This window comes from Periophthalmus magnuspinnatus, chromosome 6 (genome assembly GCF_009829125.3).
Source record: "Periophthalmus magnuspinnatus isolate fPerMag1 chromosome 6, fPerMag1.2.pri, whole genome shotgun sequence".
Classification (NCBI taxonomy): domain Eukaryota; kingdom Metazoa; phylum Chordata; class Actinopteri; order Gobiiformes; family Gobiidae; genus Periophthalmus; species Periophthalmus magnuspinnatus.
The window spans coordinates 4472776-4485506 of NC_047131.1; the positions used below are offsets into that span (position 1 = coordinate 4472776).

General features: G+C 44.2%; 1 protein-coding gene across 1 annotated transcript in view; it reads right to left on the reverse strand.

The window, feature by feature from the left end:
• plxnb2b (plexin b2b) overlaps nt 1–12731 on the reverse strand; it is a 455012-nt gene that overhangs the window by 418935 nt on the left and 23346 nt on the right. The window contains exon 2 of the mRNA XM_033967743.2: nt 6118–6226. The gene's annotated coding sequence lies outside the window, so the exon portion shown is untranslated. The remainder of the gene's footprint in view (nt 1–6117; nt 6227–12731) is intronic.

Below are 12731 nucleotides of genomic sequence, written 5' to 3' on the forward strand. Positions count from 1 at the left end.
GACTCATTACAGATGCAAAGTGTTTCATTCTGCTTTTTATTTATTGCAGCTCATGGCTTTTTAACAATGTTGTAGATTTAGAATAGTTTTTGCAGTATAAATTTGCTCTTGGGTTTTTGTGTCAGTGGCATAAATTTGTTTCAATAATATTGTTTATCATTTACATTTTCTTCAGCGATATATATCAAACTTCAAACTCGTGACAGGCCTAGTAACAGTAAAATGTAGTAGTACCCGTAGTTCAATAGTTAAAGTCAAATATATAAAGTGCATGTCTTGCTAGCGCAAGTAAACACTGCAGGAGAATAAATACTGAAATAAATTTTGTAGTAAACAAACTGAACAGACTTTTGGTCTCGAGAGCGTCGTCTTAATCAAATCCATTTCTCCTTCAAATTCTATCAATTAAACACAGCAGCAGGCACATGTGTCGACACGCTTTAAAACAACATCATGTGTTTATCTGACACAACGCTGGACATGAGAGGGTCCTGAGGAAGGGGAGGAGAGAGGAGGAGAGAGTAAGAAAGAAGAGGGAAAAGAGAGGGGAGAGGAGGAGAGAGGAGGAGAGAATAGGAGGAAGGAGGACAGAGGAGGGGAGAGGAGAAGAGAGGAGGAGGAGAGAAGGAGAGAGGAGAAGAGAGGAGGAGAGGAGGAGAGTGTAAGAAAGAAGAGGGAAAAGAGAGGGGAGAGGAGGAGAGAATAGGAGGAAGGAGGAGAGAGGAGGGGAGAGGAGAAGAGAGGAGGAGACGAGAGGAGAGAGGAGAAGAGAGGAGGAGACGAAGAGAGAGTAAGAGAGAAGAGGAGAAGAGAGGGGAGAGGAGGAGAGAGGAGGAGAGAATAGGAGGAAGGAGGACAGAGGAGGGGAGAGGAGAAGAGAGGAGGAGAAGAGAAGGAGAGAGGAGAAGAGAGGAGGAGAGAGTAAGAAAGAAGAGGGAAAAGAGAGGGGAGAGGAGGAGACAATAGGAGGAAGGAGGACAGAGGAGGGGAGAGGAGAAGAGAGGAGGAGAAGAGAAGGAGAGAGGAGAAGAGAGGAGGAGAGAGTAAGAAAGAAGAGGGAAAAGAGAGGGGAGAGGAGGAGACAATAGGAGGAAGGAGGACAGAGGAGGGGAGAGGAGAAGAGAGGAGGAGGAGAGAAGGAGAGAGGAGAAGAGAGGAGGAGAGTGTAAGAAAGAAGAGGGAAAAGAGGGGAGAGGAGGAGAGAATAGGAGGAAGGAGGACAGAGGAGGGGAGAGGAGAAGAGAGGAGGAGATGAGAGGAGAGAGGAGAAGAGAGGAGGAGAGAGGAGGAGACAAAGAGAGAGTAAGAGAGAAGAGGAGAAGAGAGGAGGACAGAGGAGAAGAGAATAGGAGGAAGGAGGACAGAGGAGGGGAGAGGAGAAGAAGATAAGAAGAGAGGAGGAGAGAGGAGGAGAAGAGGAGAGAGGAGAAGAGAGGAGGAAAGGAGAGAAGAAGAGAGGGGGAGGGGGGGGGAGAGGGGAGGGAGAGAGGAGGAGAGGAAAAGAATAGCTGATTACACAGACTACAGAGGAACAGGAGTGAGGAGATAAGCCGTAACAGACGGAGCAGTGCTGGGCAAATAAAGCAGTCTGCAAACATATAAAGAGTTTACGTGACGAGAGGCAAAGACTGTTTAAGAAGTTGTGATAAAATTAAAACAAGAGGATGACAATATGAGGTTTCCAAGCTGCTGATGCTCAAGGTCTCACCTGGGACATCTCTCATATATCCATTAAACAGAGGGAGGTTAGTGTGGTCCATGTCCTCATGCTGCATTTCTCACCAGAGCTATGTTGTTTTTGTTTTGTTTTGTTTCAGTGCTGCATGTGAAACAAAGGAGCTCATTGGTCGCCCATTATTTTTAATAAAATCACATTCCTCTCACTTCAGATGAACAAAGGTTACCGCTTTGATCATTGATTCTGCAGAAACCTGTCATGTTTTTCAGTCCCCTGTGAGTTTGTTTGCTCATAAGCAGACCATGCATGTCCCTGGCTAATCCACCTGTCAATCACACCCTCTGACCTCTGGCAGATTCACCGGTAACCAGCTGTACATCTTTGTATGCTATGACTTTCCCTCTCTATCTCCTATTTACCTTTCTATTTCCATAGCATCATGCGGTGGATGTGCCAGTGTGGACTTCTGCAAACATGTAATGAACAGTTCATATTTGAGTCTCTCAAATGTTACTGCTCCTGGGTGAGTTTCAAGTGTGCACCATTACTGAATACGGATTTAACATAAATCTCATATCTTATCTAGTTAGTTTTTGAAAATTGTTCAGCCATGAATACTTCAGGCAGTATTTCAGTAAGTATTTTAATTAGAAAGACTCATTTATCCCCACATTAATTATGATTTAGTCAAATAAACTCTTTATTTTTGTAGAGCCCAGAGTCACAACAGTCCTGGCCTCACAGGGCTTCACAAACTGTTCATTGGTGATGTTCAGGCTTGAAAGAGTTTGGGGGAAAAGCAGAATTCTACCGTAAACAGTGCAATTCAATTTGCAATTTATGTTTTACATTACGAGTCAGTTCACAGGGCATTTTCTGAAGAATGGAGCATTAACATTTGAGACAGTGCTAAACCCATACAACAATCCAATGCATTTGAGTTTGCAGTTTGTAGAAGTCTGCAGGGATTTTAGAAGAGAGATTTTGAATGTTGATCATTTTTATCTCCATGTTATGGCGGAAAATAAATGTTTAAAACTTTTCACATAAAGTTAGAGACACTTTTCAAACCACTTTGTTTTTCCAATAATGGTAAATGGTCACAATTTTATACAGTGTTTTTCTACCTTCAAGTCACTCAAAGCACTTTACATCAAGGAACCATTCTCACACACATTCATACACCAGAGTACACAGACATAGGTGGGTAAAGTGTCTTGCCTAAGGACATAATGACAGCATTCATTTGTGGGAGCTGGAATCGCACTGCCAACCTGTCGGTCAGTAGATCTGACCACTCAACAAATGATGTTTACATCGAGACCCGGATTAAAATCACCAACCTTCGGATCAGTGGACAAACACTTCACCAACAGAGCTACTGTCGCCACAATGTTACACTTCATTTATCATCAGTTCATTTTTCATTTGAATAAAGGCATGTGTATGTGATAACTACAACATTCTATTGAAATGTATCGTGAGAGTGTAGACTCAGGGGCATACACATGTCACTACTGTCACACACCCTTACACTAATGATGACACTCGTTCACAGTCTCATGTCAGCCCTACTGCACATTTAAACTCAACAGACTATGGCAGCTTGATATAGGACTGAAAGATAAAACATATTCAGCAAAACTGTAACTTAGCATATAACATTAAACACTGAAGACTAAAATATTACTACTACAAATATAAGAAGCCCATGCATTTCAGAAGCCGTTTGTAGAGGTCTAAACTACTGCCAAAAAGTACGGTCCATACCAAGAGAACAAGTCCCTAAATCACCCTGGACAGAATTTACATCTGTTTTATGTGTTTTTAATGAGCCCATAATTGGCTGGACCAATGATTGCATCACAATTATAATTTGATAAACTGCACAGACCTAAATACTCCTGCAACATGTTACCGACAGTACTGCTGTCAAAAGTACACATACCCAGATCCAAACCAATACTAAAACTAGTGTCAAAACTAGATTCTTTTGAACAAGTATTGATACTGAAAAACAATACAGTTGTAGAATAGTCTTGATCTATATCAGACCTATTCTAAACCAAACGGAAATATTGAACCAACTACTACTCTTGTAATGTTCTGTCTCACTGTAAAAACCTGCACATAATTGATTTTTAAATTGGTTTGGACTGTAGCAAACATATTGTATTGGACATGGGGACATTTATTGGATTTTACTGCTAATGTCAATGTTGAACTGTTAGTGTTATAGTGTATTTGTAATGAAATGTGTATCTTAATGTGTGTTCACCTGCACAGGGACTGCACATGGAAAGCAGCAGTAGCTAATTCTGGTACAAATCATCTCTTCTTTTGTAAGATTAATGAATTTGTACATGGGCCCTGACAAATAAAGAATAAAGAAAGAAGATAGTGTGTTGAAAACATACAGGTGAGCACAGTAACCTTTAGCTTCTGCCTGCACTTGGTCAGTTTAAGGTTCATACTAAATGTTTTATTTTATGGGCATCATACTGGATATAATGTATGTAGAGCAGACCATGCATAGTTTGGTCTAGATCAGGTAATATTATCATTGTGGCATCAAAAATCTGTCGAGCATCAAACCTTTCCTTAGCGCTTACACCATTTTTTGTACAAACGGCATCGATATATTGTCTACCCGTAATACATCCCTTACTATATTCCCTGACCAAACATACCCAGCCCCCCATGTCTGCAGCAGTGAGTCCCCTGTGTCTACTTATGACAACCAAACAAGAGGAGCTGAAACTGCCTTAACGACTAGATCCCAGAGTCTGAACCAATTTGAGCCACCCCAAGCCATCTCCCCCATAGCCCCCCCTACTGTTCGCTCTCCACAGGTACTATACAACCACGCATAGCAGGGACTGTGCAAGTATTATGGGATAAAGAAGTCATTGGAAGCTGTTGTTTTTTTTTATTTTTTGGAGCTGGATATCTGCCAATAGGGGACCTTGGTAATTGCCAAAACCCACTGTGGCAAATGAAGAGGCAGAGTGCAAGGCGAGCAAAAGCAGAGCCGCGTGGGGGAATGAAACCGTGGCAGGGAAAATAAAAGGGAAAGTGAAATTTGTGTTTGTATAAACCAAAAAGACTGCAAATTATAGGAGGAAATAAACCCATTTGTTACGTATTTAAGAACGGGTTTATTTGATTTTTCTGTTGAAATTGAAAGAGTTGGCCATTTTAGCAGCAGTATTTTGTGACAGATATTAGATTAACCGATAGTACCTCTTATTACAACGACCACCCCTGCCAAAAATACTACTAATACTACGATTATACAATGAGAAAACAAATGAACAAAGTGCCACAGTTACCATTTAACTTCAACAACTTAAGTACATCAAGTATAGCTAGGGATGCCATAAATTGCTGGGTTTCACATGACATAACATTTTATAGTCCAGTCATTTTTAACTCAAGGATATTCCATGGCAAAGTACCATGAGGTGAATATAGTGAAGTCTGTCTCTTGCCCCATCTGTGAGTATGACACCATCACACGCTACGCTCTGAAAACCACCAATACCATTCTTGTATTTACACTACGCCCACTCCTACTGCGCTGCTTTTATCACAACTACTTTACCTCTACTACTATTACTGTTTCCACTACAATTTCAACTATTAATGGCAAACACAGGACACTGAATACACAATCAGATCAGTAACTTTCCACTAGAGCAGGAGGGAGAAACACATATTGGTGTAGATGTAAACATGGTCAGTGATTCAGTAAATTCATTCATTAATATGTTGTGTTCCAAACAGGAAGTGAGCATCGGTGCACTTCCAGCTCCATTGGCTCTGTCTCCAATTCACTTTACATTGGAAAATTATGGCCCCTCTCTGTAACTGTTGCTGTAAGGCTCGTCATTTTTATTTAAAATGTTCCTATTGACCCGCTCTACATGATCCTGGTACTTTTATGTAGCTATTGTGTCTGTAACTCAACATATGAACCATTGACAGTGTTGTTAAGCGCCCTCTCCCTGTTAAACCAATGGTGCGGACGGGAAGGGGCATGACCTTCAACAGCCTTGCTCCATATTGGCTCTTAGGTTGCTATGATACTCGTGGTTGGTATTCCTACTATGCAACTCTGCTCCAAATTCATTGCTATAAACGCTAGCCTGGATGAGCTTCGTTTCACTGGAGCTGAGCGCTGTGGGTGATGTCACACTCACTTAGTCCACTTCTTTATACAGACTATGATATTATCCCATTTCAGGTGTAGATACACACATGCATCGATGATCAGATCTCCAGTTATTTGTTTTTTACTGTCCATGTAAATGCCACTGATCCATGCAATAGAGCAGTCAGACAACTAAAACATCACAACATCTCTAAAAATCCATATAGTGTTTAACAGTGAAATAATTGACATAACGGTAACAGTAAGTTTAATAGGAGAGACTCACTGGGCGGAGGCAGACGGGGCAGCTCTGGTGACTGGTAGCTCAGAGCACACTCATCCGATTAGACACACCATGCCAACGAAACACCCAGGATTCATCAAGAGTCTGCGATCTGAACAGAGGAAAGAGACAACAACAACAAAAAAGTGTTATTTTTACATGTTTATATAGAATTTTAGTGCAGCCCAGTGAGGTGACTGGTGCTGTGGTTTTGGGGAATACAAAAATATATTCAAAATTCAATTCAATCAAAAATTCCAGTTTGCTTTCAATACCAAAAAAGGCTAAATTGTAGATGGTGATAGTATAACTTTCTTAACACCAATAAACAAATAACTGTAGTTGTTCCTATTATGAGAAGCTCCAGAGGGTGGGGCAGATGAGAATCAGAGAGTGAGAGCAGAGAGAACAGTCAGGCAGATAGAGAAAGACACAGGAGTAATAAGAAAGAGAGATGAGAACGAGACGGAGGGGGAGAGAGATGGAAAGGGGGGAGCGGATGAGATTAGGAGCATCACACACAGCATTTGCACAAACACAGCCCATGAGGGAAAGCCTGAGATTACAGATAAACTAATCTAATGAAGGGACACTTTGGCACAGATCTGATGGATCACACTGAGCTGCTTCAAGAGCTGGACACAGACAGGTCTCATGGTGTTAGCTCTGCAGCTAACTGGTCATGGTGTTAGCACTCTGCTTTGTACTTATTTGCGATTATTCAAAAATGTAAGACTTTGGGTTATACATGTAGGGTTAAAAAAATGTCACAAAGTAAAAAATATGTATTAAAAAAATTATTTAAAAAAATGTCACATTACATTTGTCTTGTCTTTCTGGAGACAAAAAGTTAATGTTACCAGGCCAAATTACTGGTTGGATCTATGGAGAAATTTTAATGTTTTTTAAAGTATTGCTACAATGGAGTATATGGGTCACATAAAAAAATAAATTATGCAGCGGCTACGAGAATAAAGTCGTAACATTTCGACATTAAACTCACAATTTAATGACAATAAAGTCAAAGCCAGAAAAGTGGTAACTTTACAAGAATAAAGTCTAAATTTTATGAGAATAAAATCATAATGTTGTAATATTTTGAGATTAAAGTCGTAGCCAAAAAAGACATAATTTTACCAAAATAAAGTGGACTGCAAAAGCCTGGCGCATGGATGAGTTAAAGCTCATATAAATGCCCATAAAGGAGGTCAAACTGTGAAATACTGACATTTCAAACATTCCATGTTATTCGACAGATCTGCACCACAGTTTAGCTGCCACCGCTCCGCTCATACACATCAATCACAAACTGTTAAATGAAGTAGACTACATTTTCTCCCTGTAGAGTAACTGGACTCCTCCTTGGAAAAAGCTGCAGAGTTTTGCACTCCCTGTGGCTCATTGCGGCTCAGAGAAGAACCTGTGTCCTGCCCAAACAGGTGGAAGGGGCTCAGTGCGATCTTTAGCCATACTCCACTCCGCTCAGCTTCAGGACTCTGATCTAAACGTGGGCACTTTGCACCATCACCATTCAAAGGTGTGCTCATTGTGAATAACTTCAGCCCCTCGTTATGAGCTTGTGGAGCCATGTGCACTAGGGAGCCCCAGTGTAGCCTAAACTCTATTGTCACTGTGCTGTCAATACACAGAACTCAAACTGGTTTCTGTCCTGATCCCAAATTCTTTATGCAGAATCGACCACAGCATACTGTCCTCGCACAATTGTATTGCGCAGGGTTCCACAAGCCCGTAAACCAAGTGTAAAGAAGGGTCGAAGGTTCAAAGCCAAGGGAACGGACTAATGGTAAAAATCACGGCAAGACTCCTACACCAGTATTTGGCACAGTCGGTGTCCTGCCCAGGAGCACTCAGCTCCGCGTAAAGGTGCATGGGGGTTATTCCCAGGGAAATTATTCAACAGTTGTTAATGTTTAAAATGCCAGGAATATAAAGCTGTACATCCATCATATGTCATTTTTTATTAAAGCTTTGAACTCAAATAAAGGCCATTCTTTTACACTCTGTGCTGGTGAATTGCTCTTTTGCATTTTGACGTTTGGATAAAATTATGTATATGTTACTTTATTCTCATAGCGCCCGCATGATTTATTTTTTAATGTGACCTTTAATTAATTGTAATTTTTAAACAATAAAAAACACTTGAAATTGTAACAAAAACAAAAACGCAAGATAGCAAAATAACAGACAAGTTTAATTCCATACTGTGAAACATGTCAAAGTAATACCATCGCTATGGAGACGAGCAGGAAATGGGCCTCACACCAGGAAAGTTAAAGTGCACCTTTAAATAGGACTATGAAAAAGTGACAAAACAAAGATGGAAGCTACAGCAGAGCCCTGACACAACATGGGCAGAGTGGGAGATTCATGTCTGAAATATGATCGTTTTTCTGTATTCTCTGGGGCCGTAGCACATCGAGTTAGTTTAAAGCCAACGCAGCGGTCGATGAGATGGAAGTTACAAAGTTCACCGCACCAGTGTCATGTACCTCCTCACCGAGACAACAGGTGTAGAGCTGCAGACAGGCCCAGATCAGAGCCGGAGAGAAGGGAGGTGTGGGAGGATAGAGGGGGGAGACGAGGGAGGGAGGACAGGGGGATAAAACCAGGGAGGAACAGAGCGGAAACGACAGCTTCAGTCCCACCGGAGGAGACACGCGTTCTTTCATCGCAAATCCCTCACAAGCCCAGCGCGACAGAGAGCAAGAACACAGTGAGAAGATCAAAAATGTACAGGTACGCCAACTAAAGCATCGCACCTGCTCCTCCTGATCTGAGTGGGGAGAGGAGAGGGACAGGGGAGGAGGGGGGGAGAGAGGAGAGGGGAGGAGAGGAGAGGAGAGGGGAGGAGAGGGGAGGAGAGGGGAGGAGAGGGAGAGGGAGAGGAGAGGGGAGAAGAGAGGGAGAGGGGAGGAGAGGGAGCAGAGAGGGAGAGGGAGAGGAGAGGAAGAGGAGAGGAGAGAGGAGAAAGGAGAGGGAGAGGAGAGGGGAGAGGAGAAAGGAGAGGGAGAGGAGAGGAGAGGGAGAGGAGAGGGGAGAGGGAGAGGCGAGGAGAGGAGAGGAGAGGAGAGGGGAGGGGAGAGGAGAGGGAGCGGAGAGGGGAGCGGAGAGGGGAGAGGAGAGGGAGCGGAGAGGGAGAGGGAGAGGAAAGGAGAGGGGAGGAGAGGGAGCGGAGAGGGAGCAGAGAGGGAGAGGGAGAGGAGAGGAGAGAGGAGGAGAGGAGAGGGGAGAGGGAGAGGGAGAGGAGAGGGAGAGGCGAGGAGAGGGAGAGGGGAGGGAGAGGAGAAGCATAGAGAGAGGGAGAGAGAGAAGAGAGGGAGAGGAGAGGAGAGGGAGAGCAGAGGGAGAGGAAAGGAGAGGGGAGGAGAGGGAGCGGAGAGGGAGCAGAGAGGGAGAGGGAGAGGGGAGGAGAGGGGAGGAGAGGAGAGGAGAGGGGAGGAGAGGAGAGAGGGAGAGGAGAGGGGAGAAGAGAGGGAGAGGGGAGGAGAGGAGAGGGAGCGGAGAGGGAGAGGGAGAGGAGAGGAAGAGGAGAGGAGAGAGGAGAAAGGAGAGGGAGAGGAGAGGGGAGAGGAGAAAGGAGAAGGAGAGGAGAGGGAGAGGAGAGGGGAGAGGAGAGGGAGCGGAGAGGGGAGAGGAGAGGGAGCGGAGAGGGAGAGGGAGAGGGAGAGGAAAGGAGAGGGGAGGAGAGGGAGCGGAGAGGGAGCAGAGAGGGAGAGGGAGAGGAGAGGAGAGAGGAGGAGAGGAGAGGGGAGAGGGAGAGGAGAGGGAGAGGAGAGGGAGAGGCGAGGAGAGGGAGAGGGGAGGGAGAGGAGAAGCATAGAGAGAGGGAGAGAGAGAAGAGAGGGAGAGGAGAGGGAGAGCAGAGGAGAAGAGAGGGAGAGGGGGAGGAAGGAGACAGCGCAAGGAGAGAGAGAGAGCGAGAAAGAGAGAAAGGGAGCTGGAGAGAGGTTAGCAAGAGAGGGAGGAGAGCAAAAGAGTGAGGGGGTAGAGAGGGGGTAGAGAGCGAGGCAAACACAGTTAGCAAGAGGGGGAGGAAAGCGAGGGGGTAGAGAGGGGGTAGAGGGAGAAAGACAAACACAGCAAGAGAAGGAGGAGAGTGAGAGCGAGGGGGGTAGAGAGGGAAGGGCTGGTTAGTTCTGGGACAAGAGGGAAAGAAAGGTTAACAAGAGGGGGAGGAGAGAGAGAGAGAAAGGGAGTTGGAGGGAAGCTAGCAAGAAAGGGAGGAGAGAGATGGAGTAGAGAGGGAGAGAGACAAACACAGAAAGTGAAAAAGAAAGAAAGGGAGTTGGAGGAAGATTAGCAAGAGAGGGAGTAGAGAGAGAGTGAGAGGGTAGAGAGGGAGAGAGAAAGAAAGACAAGAGTGTGTAGCAGATTGACATGAGCTTGGAGCCGTGTTGGATCAGGACTGCTCAATGAGGGATGCCACAGAAAACGCTGAGACGGGGGCATGTGTGACGGGGGCATGTGTGATGGGGGCATGTGTGACGGGGGCATGTGTGACGGGGGCATGTGTGACGGGGGCATGTGTGACGGGGGCATGTGCGACGGGGGCATGTGTGACGGGGGCATGTGTAATGGATCCAGTGCCCTGAAAGTGTGCATCAGTAAAAAAAATGACCCAACACGTCTGATCTTGGAAGCTAAGCAGGGCCGGGGCTGGTTAGTTCTGGGACGGGAGACCGCTGGGAATACCACGGGCCTTAGCGGGGGCAGTGATTCAGTGGATAGAGCCCTTGTTCACTAACCAGAACATGTACGCTGCTGTTGTGTCCTATGGCAAGACACGTCACTCACCTTGCCTACAGTGGTGTATGTATGAGTGTGTGTTTGTGAGAGCGAACGAGAGAAAAGTACACTGAAATAAACCCATGTCTATAATTTGTAGCAATGTGTTGCTGTGTCATCTCAACCAATAACCCAATAATAAAAAAAGACTTCAGTTTAGAAGTGTAATCAGGATTACTGCTGTGCAATTAATCCAGTTTTAATCATGATTACAATTATTCCTCCAGTTGATTACAGAAAATGTGTCGAAAAACAAACTATGTTCTGAATTATTCAAGCAACACAATGTCCTGAACAAACTATTTGAATGTAATATAATTTTGGAGACACCGCTAACCGCCTGTCCTGATCATCACTATATCGACTTATTGTTCAATATAAGATGGAACAGTATATTTTGGGCGTTAATATTTATCGTGTGTACAGTTTCTTTCTAAAAATGGGGAAATTTCTGTTGCATTTTTGTTGTTAAACGATAAGATTTGAGGTGTAGAGGGTTAGAAAAGCAGCTTGTGGCTAATTATTGCTTTATTCCACTATGATACTGCCTAGTTAAAATAGTTTTACAAGGATTATCTTGATATCATTGCTATTATATCAGTGGCATACAGTAATTTCAATATTATGGTTTATCGCAGTACAGTCATCTCGCTATATCGGGGTTCACCTTTCGGGGTCTCACCGTTTCACTGGATTTTTTAGTGCAATTTTACAGTTTAACTTGACAAATTTACATAAATGTTGGATTGACACTACAGCGGAGCAGCGCCAGGACGAAGAGGCACGATCAGAGGAACTGTGAAATACACTTGAATCACTACTAATTAATTAAACAAGAGAAAATTTGAAAAAATGTTAATGCCTGTGTGAGAAAAGTGTATAAAATGTGTGGTGATGGGGTTTTACAGCTGCAAAACATATAGAATGACTGTCAAAAATAAAGCTGACTACTTTTACGGGTTATTTTTAGAACATAACCCCCGCGATAAACAAGGGACCACTGTACATCTCTGTAGCGATATATCGTGTTTCAAAATGTGTTACGGTGACACGCGTCCTGCTAACCCTGTAGTTTATACCTCCATACATTTCAAACACATGATTATTAGATTAGCATTTCCAAATCCAGTTTTCTGTCAAACGGTAATGCTACTTCTGAATCTTGATTTTCAAAACAGATTGTAAATCCAATACTGGTCAGTAATTGGTCACACAATTGGATATTTTCTTCAATCCTTCAGCCCCAGCACATATGACTGTTTGTAATATGGTGACGTCTTGAGCGCTCCATTTCAATGAAAGCCTACTGCCTGGCTGAGTGTGTGCGTGTATGTATGTGTGTGTGCGCGTGCGTGTGGGAGCGGTGCGTCTCAAATTACATCCCTTCCATCAGTCTAAATAATGTTTGTGTGCTCCTCCGCTCCTGTCAGACGCTCGCATGCTCGGGCGGACAGGTGAAACTGGCCTTGTATTTAAAACAATCCAAGGATGAAAGATCAACGGACCCGTTTTGGAGCGTGAAACAGAGGGAAAAGTTCACAAATGCCGTGGTAGTACAGGGGGGTTATGATGGAGAGAGGGATAAGAGGAAGGGTGGAGGCCGGTGAAGGAGAGGAGCAGGAGACAGAGAGGAGAGAGAGGAGAGAGGAGTGGGAAGGGAGGAGGGAAAAGAGGAAGGAGGGAAGAGAGGAAGGAGAGGGTGGAGGAGAGATGGAGTAGACTGAGAAAAGGTGGTGAGGGGGCAGAGGAGGGGGGAGATGGGGAGAAAGAGGAGATGGAGGGATGGAAGAGAGGGTGCGGGGAGGAAGGAA